Source organism: Hyperolius riggenbachi, chromosome 3 (genome assembly GCF_040937935.1).
Source record: "Hyperolius riggenbachi isolate aHypRig1 chromosome 3, aHypRig1.pri, whole genome shotgun sequence".
Taxonomy (NCBI): domain Eukaryota; kingdom Metazoa; phylum Chordata; class Amphibia; order Anura; family Hyperoliidae; genus Hyperolius; species Hyperolius riggenbachi.
Genome location: NC_090648.1, coordinates 75,530,362 through 75,544,686, shown reverse-complemented (window position 1 = coordinate 75,544,686; position 14,325 = coordinate 75,530,362).

Sequence of the window (14,325 nt, the reverse complement as noted above, 5' to 3'; positions counted from 1 at the left end):
GACTTCTTCTGACAACTGGACCATTCCCAGGTGCTTCTGAAGCCTCGATGGTCTGAAGACCATTTTGTTAATGGACAGACTTGTTGACGCATACTGTATGAAAAGTTGCATGTATATGCAGTTTCTATATATAAATATTTGCAAATACTGTTTCTTCTCGTTGCAGGAAATGAGCCTGTGAATGGAGCACATTACAGAAGTGTGAAAAATGTTCCCATAACTCAGCTATTTGCATAGATCTAGTTCAACAACCACATTATAAAGACCAAAGTGCATGTAAGACCAGTTGTGCTGTTACTGGCCTGTCTCTGTTTGTAAAAAATCACAGTAGGATTTCAAATTCACATTTGGTACTTGAGTGGGAACAGTAATGGCCCTCCTGGATCTGTTAAAACTGAACATTATTAAATATATCTTAAAGAGAAACCGTAACCAAAGACTGATCTTGATTGGTAACCAAGGACTGAACTTCATCCCAATAAGTATTTGCTACCCCCTTTCCCATGAGAAATCTTTTCCTTTTCACAAACGGATCATTAGAGGGGTCTGTTTGGCTGATATTGTGGTGAAACCCCTCCCACAGTGTGATGTCATGACTATGGCCCTGACAGTTTCCTGTCTGTGAACCTTGCTGCATTGTGGGGAATAACAATTGTTTCCAATTGCCAAAAAAGCAAACAGCATCCCCTTCCACTGACATCACCTGCCAGCAGTAAAAATGTCACCATGTGATAAATGTCAGAATGTAAATCAGGGAGAGGAAAGATTTTACAATGAACAAACACTGACTAAATCATTTATAAATAATTATTGTACAGATTAAGCACTTTTTTTCATTACATTATTTTCACTGGAGTTCCTCTTTAAAGCAAACTTAAACTCTGAGGGTGCTCAGCGCAGCGGCCACACTCCCACGTGTGTGAGAGACGGCTAGCTGGCCGCCCGAAGTGCCAAAGTACCCCCATTAGATAGCCAGATGTTCCCCCGCTTCCCTCTTCCCCTCTTCTTCTTCTTCTGGTGTCAGCTCTCGGCATGCAGATGGCATCTCAGAAAGTCCCACGGGCTCACGTGGGCGGGCTTCCTCCATCGTTGCTAGGTGACATGGGCGTATTAGATGCCTGGTGTATGCTCTCTGGCACCATCACTTAACCAGGAAGTGATTGACTAGCACAAGACAATTACTAGAGGCATGCTGCGCTTCCCATTGGCTGGCTGACTGAGTGGTGCTTGATGATTGGCTGCTGTCAGTATTTAAACCTGGATGGCACATTTGTTATGCTGGGTATACACCATACCTTTTTTTTTGGCAGATAGATGGTTCGATAGATAATTTCTGACATGTCTAATCCACATTTTGATTGCTTTTCAGATCGATTTCTCATAGACGTGACTGGAAATAGATAAGAAAAGATAAAAGGATTGAGCGGGAAGACGACCGGGAAATCAAATCGAAAATTGATCGGGAAGAAAATCGACCGAAAAAATGCAATGTGTACCTCTATATCTCCTGCCTGTTACCTTGCCTGATACCTGCCTGGACCGACCTTCTGCTAGTATTGGCCACTTTTTGTCTCTTCCCTTGTACCTGATACTGGCTCATGTGTATGACCTTGGCTTGCTGACTACGAAATTGCCTAATCCTCCCATCCTATCTGATTGTCATCTGATATCTCTGCGTGGACTGTTTTTGACTACGTTAGTGCCTGTTTCACAGCTCAGTGAGTTCTGGTGGTACTCGAGTCCTCCCTGTAACGATCGGTGTAACACAGAGAGGGTCTGATTACCGGTGATCTGCAGTATCACTGAGAATACAGATATATACCCTATTATTGATGATCTGCAGTATCACCAATAATCAGATATATCTCTAACCTCTGGACACCTGGGTAATAAGAGTGTTTGGTGCAACATAAATACTTTGAGGACTGCACCTGAGGAGCAGGTGCACAGCAGTAAGGAGTACTGCACAGTAACACGTTCCTTCCGCAAGCCTGAGACTCTCCCGAGGGAGAGTTCAGGCTAGGAGTAGGAAGGACAGAGTGTGAGTGACACCAAGGAAGGGTGTCACCCACAGGTCTGTGAGCTATCTCTTGACTGAGGAGATAGCTCTCGAGGTCGAGCAAGCCGGGTCGGCAACAGACAGACAGATCAGGGACAGAGACAGGAGACAGATGCGGAATCCTAAGACAAGCAGAGTTCGGCAACAGAGTATCAGATATAGCGAAGTACCTAATCAGAGATCAGAAGAGTAGTCAGGAAAGCAGAAGGTCATAACAAATAATCAACAATGCCTAGTCTTGGGTGTGAGCTCCTTGATCATCAACACGCTGGAACTGGACTGAGTATAACTAGATGGTAAAGCTAATTCCTAGTCTGAGGTGTGAGGTCCCTGGTCATCAACACCTAGGAACTGGTCTAGATAATAACACAGATAATATACAGTTTTCCCTAGACTGAGGTGTGAGGTCCTTGATCATCAACACCCAGGAACTGGTCTAGATAATAACACAGATAATATCACAGATACTGACAAGGTCTGAGTGCTACCACGTAGTGATTGCAACGCCAGACACCAGAGAAATGTCCAGCACCCAGTATATATACACCAGCGCTCTCCAGCGCCTCCCCTAAGTGCTGGACCAATGAAACCTGATAGAATTGTCAGCTGATCGGCTAGATCAGCTGACACCCTTCTGACTGCCATAAAGGCTCTGCCTCTCAGCGCGCACGCGCGTCCTTCTGAACCTGTGTGGACTATCAGTCCCAGCCACACCAGACATGTGTTGTAATGTATCTGTTGGTTTGAACGCGGGGCCAGCCGCACCGCTGTCAGAGCATGCGGCGGTTTCCCCGCGTTCAGCCATACTGCTAGTGGTAAGCCCATGCGTGCAAACCACCGCATCGGACGCGGAATCCGCCGCCTTGTTCACTGGGCATGCAGCGGTTTCTCCGCGCTCCGTCAGGCTAGTGGATGCAGGCCCATGCGCGCAAGCTGCCATGTTGACGCGGAATCAGCCGCCTTACTCTGAGTACTCGCGGCGGCTTTTCCGCGTTTTCTCACACTCCCAGCCTTAGTTCCTATAATTTGCACACTGAAGTCCAGCGGGGTAACTGCAGTCGGGTAGGCACAGCTTTTCTCCCATTCATGTGGGGGCTTTGCTTTAGGAGAAGAGCGTGGTGTCAGAAGGAAGTGAAGGAAGATGAGAGGTCTGCCAGTCCTTACAGTTATAATGGCTTCCCCTTATGCTGCCACAATCATGGGCATGCGGCGGTTTCTCCGCGCTTCGTCAGGCTAGTGGATGCAGGCCCATGCGCGCAAGCTACCATGTTGAACGCGGAATCAGCCGCCTTACTCTGAGTACTCGCGGCGGCTTTTCCGCGTGTTCTCACAGTACCCCCCCCCCCTGAGGAGTGGACTCCGGACAGCTCCTACCCGGTTTCTCAGGATATAAAGCGTGGAACTCCCTCCTTAATTTATCCGCATGCATGCGACACTCAGGTACCCATGTTCTCTCCTCAATACCATACCCTTTCCAGTGAACTAGATACTGCACTGAGTTCTGTACAACACGTGAGTCTAAAATCTTTTCTACTTCGTACTCAGGTTGGCCATCTACCATCACAGGAGGAGTGGAACCTACATGAACTGCTGGCTTAAGCAGGGACACATGAAAGGATCTTACACCACGCATGCTGGCAGGGAGATCAATGGCATAAGTAACATTGTTGATCTTCCTAGTCACTGGAAAAGGGCCCACAAATCTGGGTCCTAACTTGGGCGAGGGCTGTTTTAGGGTCAAATGACGTGTGGACACCCAGACCAAGTCTCCTGGCCGGAACTTCCACTCTAAGGAGCGTTTCTTGTCAGCTTGACCTTTCTGACTTTGAAAAGCCTTCTCCAAATTATTTTTCACGATCCCCCAAATGTTCTTAAATGACTTTTGCCAAGCCTCCAGAGCTGGAAACGGAGTGGAAGCTACTGGCAGTGGGGAGAACTTAGGCAACTTTCCAGTTACCACCTGAAACGGAGAAAATCCAGAGGAAGAGCTTTTCAAATTATTGTGCGCAAATTCTGCAAACGGCAAGAACTTGACCCAATCATTTTGCGCATCCGCAACATAACACCCTAGAAACTGTTCCAATGACTGATTAATTCTCTGTCTGACAATTGGTCTGTGGGTGGTAGCCCGACGCAAATGACAGTTCCATGCCCATTTGATGACAAAATGCCCGCCAAATTTAGAAACAAATTGGACTCCCCGATCTGACACAACGTTTTCCGGAATGCCATGTAGCCGGAAAATGTGGATGATGAAAAGATCGGCCAACTCCTGGGCCGAGGGGAGTCCTTTCAGGGGCACAAAATGGGCCATTTTACTGAAACGGTCGACTACCACCCAAATGACCGACATGCCCTCAGACCTCGGAAGCTCACCCACAAAATCCATGGACAAATGGGTCCATGGTTCACTCGAGGTGGGCAAAGGCTGCAACGTTCCCACAGGTGCCAGACGGGAGGGTTTGCTTTTTGCACATACTGCACACTCTCTAACATACTCCTTGCATTCAGTTGCCAATGAAGGCCACCAAGCACACCTAGCAACAAGGTCCTGTGTTCTGGTGGCCCCAGGATGTCCAGCATTTTTGTGGGAGTGGAACATCTGCAATATCTGGAGACGAAATGGCAGAGGTACAAACATCACCCCTTCAGGCTTTCCTTCAGGGACATCCTGCTGGAAGGGACTTAAAGTCTCCATCCAGTTTTTCCAGGTCTCTGTGGCTGCCAACACTACTCTCTGTGGGATAATAGTCTCTGGGTCTGAGGGCTGTGCTGTCTCTGGCTCAAAGCATCTGGACAAAGCATCCACTTTAATGTTTTTACTACCCGGAGTGTACGTAATTACAAATCTGAATCTCGAGAAAAACAGTGACCACCGAGCCTGACGGGGACTCAATCTCTTAGCCCCCTCAATGTATTCCAAATTTTTGTGATCAGTGTAAACAGTAATCGTATGTTCTGCTCCTTCTAGCCAATGATGCCATTCTTCGAAGGCCAATTTAATGGCTAGGAGCTCCCTGTTGCCTATATCGTAGTTTTTCTCTGCTGGTGAAAACCTACGAGAGAAATAGGCACACGGGTGTAATCTTCCCTGCAACCCAGAACGCTGAGACAGCACAGCCCCTACCCCGACCTCCGAGGCGTCCACCTCCACAATAAAGGGATAGGAGGTGTCGACGTGTCTCAAAATGGGTGCAGAGCAAAACAATTCTTTCAAAGTGGAGAAAGCAGCCAGAGCTTCGGGTGACCAGTGGTTGGTATCTGCCCCTTTGTTTGTAAGACTGGTGAGTGGTGCTATGACTGTGGAGTACCCCTTTATGAACATTCTATAGTAATTAGCGAATCCTAAAAATCTCTGGAGAGATTTTAGTCCCACTGGCTGGGGCCATTCCAGGACAGCAGAGACTTTGGCAGGATCCATAGAAAGGCCCGAGGTGGAAATTATGTACCCCAAAAAAGTGACAGATGTTACTTCAAAAATGCATTTCTCCAATTTAGCATAAAGCATGTTCTGTCTTAACTTGTGCAGTACAAATTTGACATGAGCCCTGTGCTCAGAGAGGTTATCTGAGAAGATTAGTATATCATCCAGATATACCAGAACAAATTTACCCAACACCTCCCTGAATACTTCATTAGTAAGTTCCTGAAAGACGGCCGGTGCGTTACACAACCCGAAGGGCATCACCAGATACTTGTAATGCCCATCGGGTGTGTTAAGGGCCGTCTTCCACTCATCGACCTCTCTGATCCGCACCAGGTTGTATGCACCCCGCAAATCCAATTTCGAGAAAATCTTAGCATTGGTGACCTGAGTGAATAAATCGTCTATCAAAGGCAATGGATAGCGATTTTTTTACTGTGATTTTATTCAGGCCCCGGTAATCAATGCATGGCCGAAGGCCTCCGTCTTTTTTCTTTCCAAAAAAGAAACCTGCTCCGGCAGGCGACCGGGAAGGGCGAATGAAACCCTTAGCTAAGTTTTCACGGATGTACTCTCACATGGCCACTTTTTCTGGACCAGACAAATTGTAGAGATGACCTCTAGGGGGCATACAACCAGATCGGAGATCGATGGGGCAATCGAAAGGGCGATGTGGAGGTTGTTTCTCTGCAGCTTTGGGACAAAACACATCTGAAAATTCAGAATATTGTTCCGGTACTCCCTCCACATGAATCCTGGTCTGACCCAAGGTTACCCTCACTAAACAATGATGAAAGCAATGGGCTGACCAGCTAGTTAGCTGACCAGTGGCCCAATTAATCTGAGGGGAGTGAAGGTGCAACCAAGGCATGCCAAGGATGATAGTGGAGGTTGTCATGTGTAACACAAAAAAAAACAACTTCTCCCTATGCAGCACCCCTATAGTGACTTCCACCTCTGGTGTCTGAGACAGAGGACGGTTACGTTGCAGGGGGGAATCATCCACTGCCGTAACTTGGATAGGAGGTGTTACCGGAATACCCAATTTTTTAGCAAATTCGTAATCCATAAAATTAGCCGCTGAGCCCGAATCAACAAAGGCCTCAGTGACTTCAGATTTATCTTCCCATGTAATCGTACAAGGAAGAAGCAACCTTTTATCATCTAGGGGAAAACGTTGTACGCCTAGGGTATTACCCCCAACTACTCCTAGGCAGTAGCGTTTACCGATTTCTTAGGGCAATTCTGTACTCTATGACCCCCCTCTGCACAATAAAGACATAACTGCTCTGAAATCCTGCATCTCCGCTCCACTTGAGACAACTTTGACCGACCAATCTGCATTGGTTCGGGTGGAGGTGAAACGGGAGGAGGTGGAGTCACAGGAGGCGCAGCGTAGGACACCATCCTTACATGGTTTCTACCCCGGGTCTGTCTCTGATAGCGTAGCCTACGGTCGATCCTGATGGCCGATAAAATGTCCTCATCAATGGTCTTAGGTTCAGGCTGACTTAACATAAGATCAGAGACCTCATCTGACAACCCTGATAAGAAACAATCTAACAGGGCAAAGGTGTCCCACCTGGCTGATACTGACCACCTTCTGAATTCAGCAGCATACTCCTTGACCGGACTCTTGCCTTGACGTAACAACTTGAGCTTCCGATCAGAAGTCGAGGCAATGTCTGGATCGTCGTAAATTATTGCCATGGCTTTAAAAAATTCATCTACAGAGGTTAGGGCTAAGTCTCCAGCGGGTAGACTGTACGCCCAGGTCTGAGAATCGCCTGATAACAAAGTCTTAATAAATGTGACCCTTTGGGCCATAGTTCCTGAAGATCTAGGTCTCAACTCAAAGTATGATAACACTCTACTCCTAAAATTTCGGAAATCAGATCTGTGACCAGAAAATTTTTCAGGTACAGGCATGCGTATGTCTGTGCTAGGAGGAGCTTGCACTTCTGGAGGGTTTGTAAAGACCCAGACAAGCGTCAATTAACGCCCGGTGATTACCCAGCACTTGGTTGATGGTATCCACCGAAGTGGTAAGTGCGCCCAGACGGTCGGTGTGTGCGTCCATTTGCATTTTTCGGTCTGGTGTTCTGTAACGATCGGTGTAACACAGAGAGGGTCTGATTACCGGTGATCTGCAGTATCACCGAGAATACAGATATATACCCGATTATTGATGATCTGCAGTATCACCGATAATCAAATATATCTCTAACCTCTGGACACCTGGGTAATAAGAGTTTTTGGTGCAACAGAAATACTTTGAGGACTGCACCTGAGGAGCAGGTGCACAGCAGTAAGGAGTACTGCACAGTAACATGTTCCTTCCGCAAGCCTGAGACTCTCCCGAGGGAGGGGTCAGGCTAGGAGTAGGAAGGACAGAGTGTGAGTGACACCAAGGAAGGGTGTCACCCACAGGTCTGTGAGCTATCTCTTGACTGAGGAGATAGCTCTCGAGGTCGAGCAAGCCGGGTCGGCAACAGACAGACAGATCAGGGACAGAGACAGGAGACAGATGCGGAATCCTAAGACAAGCAGAGTTCGGCAACAGAGTATCAGATATAGCGAAGTACCTAATCAGAGATCAGAAGAGTAGTCAGGAAAGCAGAAGGTCATAACAAATAATCAACAATGCCTAGTCTTGGGTGTGAGCTCCTTGATCATCAACACCCTGGAACTGGACTGAGTATAACTAGATGGTAAAGCTAATTCCTAGTCTGAGGTGTGAGGTCCCTGGTCATCAACACCCAGGAACTGGTCTAGATAATAACACAGATAATATCACAGATACTGACAAGGTCTGAGTGCTACCACGTAGTGATCGCAACGCCAGACACCAGAGAAATGACCAGCACCCAGTATATATACACCAGCACTCTCCAGCGCCTCCCCTAAGTGCTGGACCAATGAAACCTGATAGAATTGTCAGCTGATCGGCTAGATCAGCTGACACCCTTCTGACTGCCATAAAGGCTCTGCCTCTCAGCGCGCACGCGCGTCCTTCTGAACCTGTGTGGACTATCAGTCCCAGCCACACCAGACATGTGTTGTAATGTATCTGTTGGTTTGAACGCGGGGCCAGCCGCACCGCTGTCAGAGCATGCAGCGGTTTCCCCGCGTTCAGCCATACTGCTAGTGGTAAGCCCATGCGTGCAAACCACCGCATCGGACGCGGAATCCGCCGCCTTGTTCACTGGGCATGCGGCGGTTTCTCCGCGCTCCGTCAGGCTAGTGGATGCAGGCCCATGCGCGCAAGCTGCCATGTTGACGCGGAATCAGCCGCCTTACTCTGAGTACTCGCGGCGGCTTTTCCGCGTTTTCTCACACTCCCAGCCTTAGTTCCTATAATTTGCACACTGAAGTCCTGCGGGGTAACTGCAGTCGGGTAGGCACAGCTTTTCTCCCATTCACGTGGGGGCTTTGCTTTAGGAGAAGAGCGTGGTGTCAGAAGGAAGTGAAGGAAGATGAGAGGTCTGCCAGTCCTTACAGTTATAATGGCTTTCCCTTATGCTGCCACAATCCCATGGCACCCACCCCTAAAGGTGTTGTGTGCTCCTTTACATTACATATTACTCTATATTCAAACAAAGGGCAGCAGACTGAAGCAAGGAGGAGAGAAATGCATCTATCCAATAAAGGCCCCTGGATATTTGGTCGCCCAGTACTGCCAATAGTAAAATATCGGTATTAAATACCAATATTTTACTATGGCCAAACCTAACCCTACCCTCCCACCCAACGCCAACCTTAACCCCCCTGAACACACTACCTGCCTAATGCCTAAACCTAACCCCCCCCCACGCGCGCGCACACACACACACACACACACACACACACACACACACACACACACACACACACACACACACACACACACACACACACACTACCTACCTAATGCCTAACCAAAACTTTCTACCTCACAAACACCTAACCCTTAACCCCCTCCCCACCACAAACTACTTACCTAACGCCTAACCCTTAAAGGGATACTGAGCAGCTTTAAAAAACACAATTTGTACTTACATGGGGCTTCCTCCAGCCCACCGTAGGCCGCGAGGTTCCCCGCGCTCCTCTCCCAGTCCTGCTGGTGGCTCTGTTAATTGGCTACTTCCACCTGTAATCGCCACTATGAGTCCCCGCCGAGCATGTTACACATCATCGCGCGCCCGCTAAAAATTTGGGCGCCTGCCTTGCTCGATATATAGCAGATGCTGTACCAGCGCCTGCCATTTCCAGGGTGACAAAATTTCCGTATTCTACAAATTATTTTGCATTGGCGCCTATGGCGGCGCCCAATTAGTCTACTTGCTGCATACGCCCAAATTTGCTGCTTCGAGGAGCAGTGGCGTAGCTAGAGATCATCAGTGATCTCCACGGCTCTCCACTGCCTTGTGGTCACGGTAATGAGCTGTTTTTCCTGATCACCAGGTCGAATTCCAAATTCGTGATCGCCTCTCAATCACAGATTCAGTATCGAATGCACTCGTGATCGTGGTCCAAATCCGGCTCGTGATCATTTATTTAGCCGTGATCATGGTCGTGATTATTTATTACCTGCAAAACCCGTCGACTTTAGCGGTTAATAGCAAATCATGATATAAACACCAAATGTGCAAGATATTTTAAGTAGAACAGTGGGAACATTTTTTCAAAAAGACCTTACAGTTTTTGAGAAAATCAATTTTAAAATTGTAAATGAAAATAGTATACATTTAAATGCGGTAAATGACAGTTAAAGAGGAACTCCAGTGAAAATAATGTAATAAAAAGTGCTTCATTTTTACAATAAGTATGTATAAATGATTTAGTCAGTGTTTGCTCATTGTAAAATCTTTCCTCTCCCTGATTTAAATTCTGACATTTATCATATGGTGACATTTTTACTGCTGGCAGGTGATATCACTGGAAGAAGAAGCTGCTTGCTTTTTTGGCAGTTGTAAACAACTGTTATTTCCCACAATGCAACAAGGCTTCCACAGTGTGATGTCAGGACCTCAGAGCTGTGAGGCACTGACATCATTTGTGGGAGGGGTTTCACCACAAAATCAGCCATACAGAACCCCCTGATGATCCGTTTGAGAAAAGGAATAGATTTCTCATGGGCTACTGATTGGGAGGAAGTTAAATTTTTGGTCACGGTTTCTCTTTAATGTATTTACCGCATTTACATGTATACTTTTTTTCCTGTGAAACTTTCTTTGAAACTTTAAAATCGATTTTCTTAAAAACTATAAGGTCTTTTTGAAAAATTCAATTTTTTCCTCTTGTTCCCACTGTTCTACTTAAAGAGAATCTGTACTCTAATATTCTTGCAATAAAAAGCATACCATTCTATTCATTATTTTCTCCTGTGCCCCTCTGTGCTGTTTCTGCCGCTCTCTGCTGCAATCCTGGCTTGTAATTAACAGTTTTAGGCAGTGTTTACAAACAAACTAACCAGCTTCTAATAGGCTCAGCTAAGCATAGTGTGTGAGTCATTCAGAGTGTGCAGGGGGCCTGCAGAGGGTGTGTATCGCTTCTACCAATCACAAGCAGCCCTGCACATTCCACACAATCAAGCCTTAGCCCGACAAACAGGACAGAGGAAAGATACATTGATTTATTACAGAGACAGTGCAGTTAGGAAAGACTGCAGTAAGCCAGAGCAGATTAGAACAGGCATAGGAACTTATAGGATAGAAGAACTAAGGCTGAACAATTTGTTACAGAGTCTCTTTAACACACCCTGCAAATTTGGTGTTTATATCATGTAAGGGGGTTTTGCTATTAACCGCTAAAATCGGCGGGTTTTGGCGGTTTTTAATCATGAATACTTTGTTCATTGGAAACTTTTTCGATTTTCTCACAAACTATAAGGTATTTTTTGAAAAAATGTTTTTAAGTTGTAGCCACTGATCACTAGGGATGGCCCTGTCTAGGAGAATTCATGGAGAAGCATGTGATCAGTTTGGTCAGCTGATAGATTTGCAAGGCTCTGATTTACTGCTCATGATCATGTGTTAAAACAGAAAGTCGCCACAGCAAATCAGATCCTTACAAATGTATCAGCTGACCAAACTGATCACATGCTTCTCCACGAGTTCTCCATCTGTACCGATCACCTTTATAATCCATGCAATTTTGGTGATCGTAGCATGTTTGGGGGCTTTGCTATTAACGTTAAAGTCAAATCCGGATTCTACATGTAATCACGGCTGAAATCCGAGCCGAATTGGGAACTCCGATTCAAATCCGGATCACGATCACAGCATATCTGGATTTTGGCTCTGCAGTGGCTGGTTTTAATCAAATTCGTGATTGGGGGGTATCCGAGCATCACTAGAGATCATGGGGTTCCATAGCAAAACGTTCATGGGGCATTCAGATGGAGGCACTCTTATGCAACGCCACCTGCCCCTACCCTATAGATAAGAGTTAATTGGGCAATTTACATTATCATGCAGAGGGCGGAGAAACACAAGAAAGCTAATGGTGACTACATTAAGTACCCAGTGGGCTCTCTCTGCTCCAGGGCCCCATAGCATCTACTATGGCTGCTACGGCTATTGCTGCGCTCCTGTCGAGGAGAAATATGGCATGTTTACATCCCTGTTCTCTTAACAGAGAATTCAGAGTCCAGGGAAACTTTCCTATGAATGAACTGTGAATGAACCACCTCAGGAAATTCTTATAAGAGTCGCTAGTGGCCTTCTGAGGAGTTTGATGTTGTGTGTTGGTCTAGGAGATGATAGAATGAGTGCACAAGAAGCCAAGCAAATGCAAGGGATTGTCAGTATAGGAGGAGGAGGAATGCAGTTAATTCAGCTAAAACAGGCTTTAGAGGTCAATGATTAGATGTATGAGGCACATCCTACACAAAACACTAAACTATCTGCCTGTAGGCCAACTGTAACTGGAGACAACTGAAACAAGAAACATTGTGAATAGCATTAAGGTAGCCATACACCTGATGATTATGGGCAGATTCGACAAAGAGACAAATGTATCTCTTATCGAATCTGATTAGAGTTAAATGTGTCTCTTTGTCAAAGCTGCCCCTACACTACAGGCCAATTCCCGTCAGATTTCAGCATGAAATCTTCAGGGAATCAGCTGAGTCCGCCGCATCCGCCACGCTGCTGCACCCCAATGTATAAATGCCCCAGTGTATATATATATATATATATATATATATATATATATATATATATATATATATATATATATATATATATATATATATATATACATACACATTACCTGTCCTGTAGCAGCCTCCGCGTGGTGACTATCCATCTTTCAGGGATCAAACAGCTACATACATGCTAGCGGCGCATAGCATCTGACATCAAACGCTATGCACCGCTAGCATGTATGAGTGTATGCAGCTGTTAGAACCCAGAGGCATGGGAGGGCTCAGCGATGTGGCAGGGCTCAGTGGCATGGGAGGGCTCAGTGATGTGGCAGGGCTCAGTGGCATGGGAGGGCTCAGTGATGTGGCTGGGCTCAGTGGAATGGGAGGGCTCAGTGATGTGGCAGGGCTAAGTGGCATGGGAGGGCTCAGTGCTGTTGCATGGCTCAGTGGCATGGGAGGGCTCAGTGATGTGGCTGGGCTCAGTGGCATGGTAGGGATCAGTGATGTTGCATGGCTCAGTGGCATGAGAGGACTCAGTGGTGTTGCAGGGCTCAGTGGCATGGGAGGGATCAGTGATGTGGCTGGGCTCAGTGGCATGGGAGGGCCCAGTCCTGTAGCTGGGCTCAGTGGCATGGGAGGGCTCAGTGGCATGGGAGGGCACAATGATGTTGTAGGGCTCAGTGGCATGGGAGGGCTCAGTGATGTGGCAGGGCTCAGTGGCATGGGAGGGCACAATGATGTTGCAGGGCTCAGTGGCATGGGAGGGCTCAGTGAAGTGGCAGGGCTCAGTGGCATGGGAGGGCACACTGATGTTGCAGGGCTCAGTGGCATGGGAGGGCACAATGATGTTGCAGGGCTCAGTGGCATGGGAGGGCTAAGTGATGTGTCAGGCTCAGTGGCATGGGAGGGCTCAGTGATGTGGCTGGGCTCAGTGGCATGGGAGGGCTCAGTGATGTGGCTGGGCTCAGTGGCATGGGAGGGCTCAGTGATGTGGCAGGGCTCAGTGGCATGGGAGGGCTCAGTGATGTGGCAGGGCTCAGTGGCATGGGAGGGCTCAGTGATGTGGCAGGGCTCAGTGGCATGGGAAGGCTCAGTGGTGTTGCATGGCTCAGTGGCATGGGAGGGCTCAGTGGCATGGGAGGGCTCAGTGATGTGGCTGGGCTCAGTGGCATGGGAGGGCTCAGTGATGTGGCAGGGCTCAGTGGCATGGGAGGGCTCAGTGGCATGGGAGGGCTCAGTGATGTGGCTGGGCTCAGTGGCATGGGAGGGCTCAGTGATGTGGCAGGGCTCAGTGGCATGGGAGGGCTCAGTGGCATGGGAGGGCTCAGTGATGTGGCTGGGCTCAGTGGCATGGGAGGGCTCAGTGATGTGGCAGGGCTCAGTGGCATGGGAGGGCACAATGATGTTGCAGGTCTCAGTGGCATGGGAGGGTTCAGTGATGTGGCTGGGCTCATTGGCATGGGAGGGCTCAGTGATGTGGCTGGGCTCAGTGGCATGGGAGGGCTCAGTGGCATGGGAGGGCACAATGATGTTGCAGGGCTCAGAGGCATTGGAGGGCTAAGTGGCATGGGAGGGCTCTGTGATGTTGCAGGGCTCAGTGGCATGGGAGGGCTCAGTGGCATGGGAGGGCACAATGATGTTGCAGGGCTCAGTGGCATGGGAGGGCTCAGTGGCATGGGAGGGCACAATGATGTTGCAGGGCTCAGTGGCATG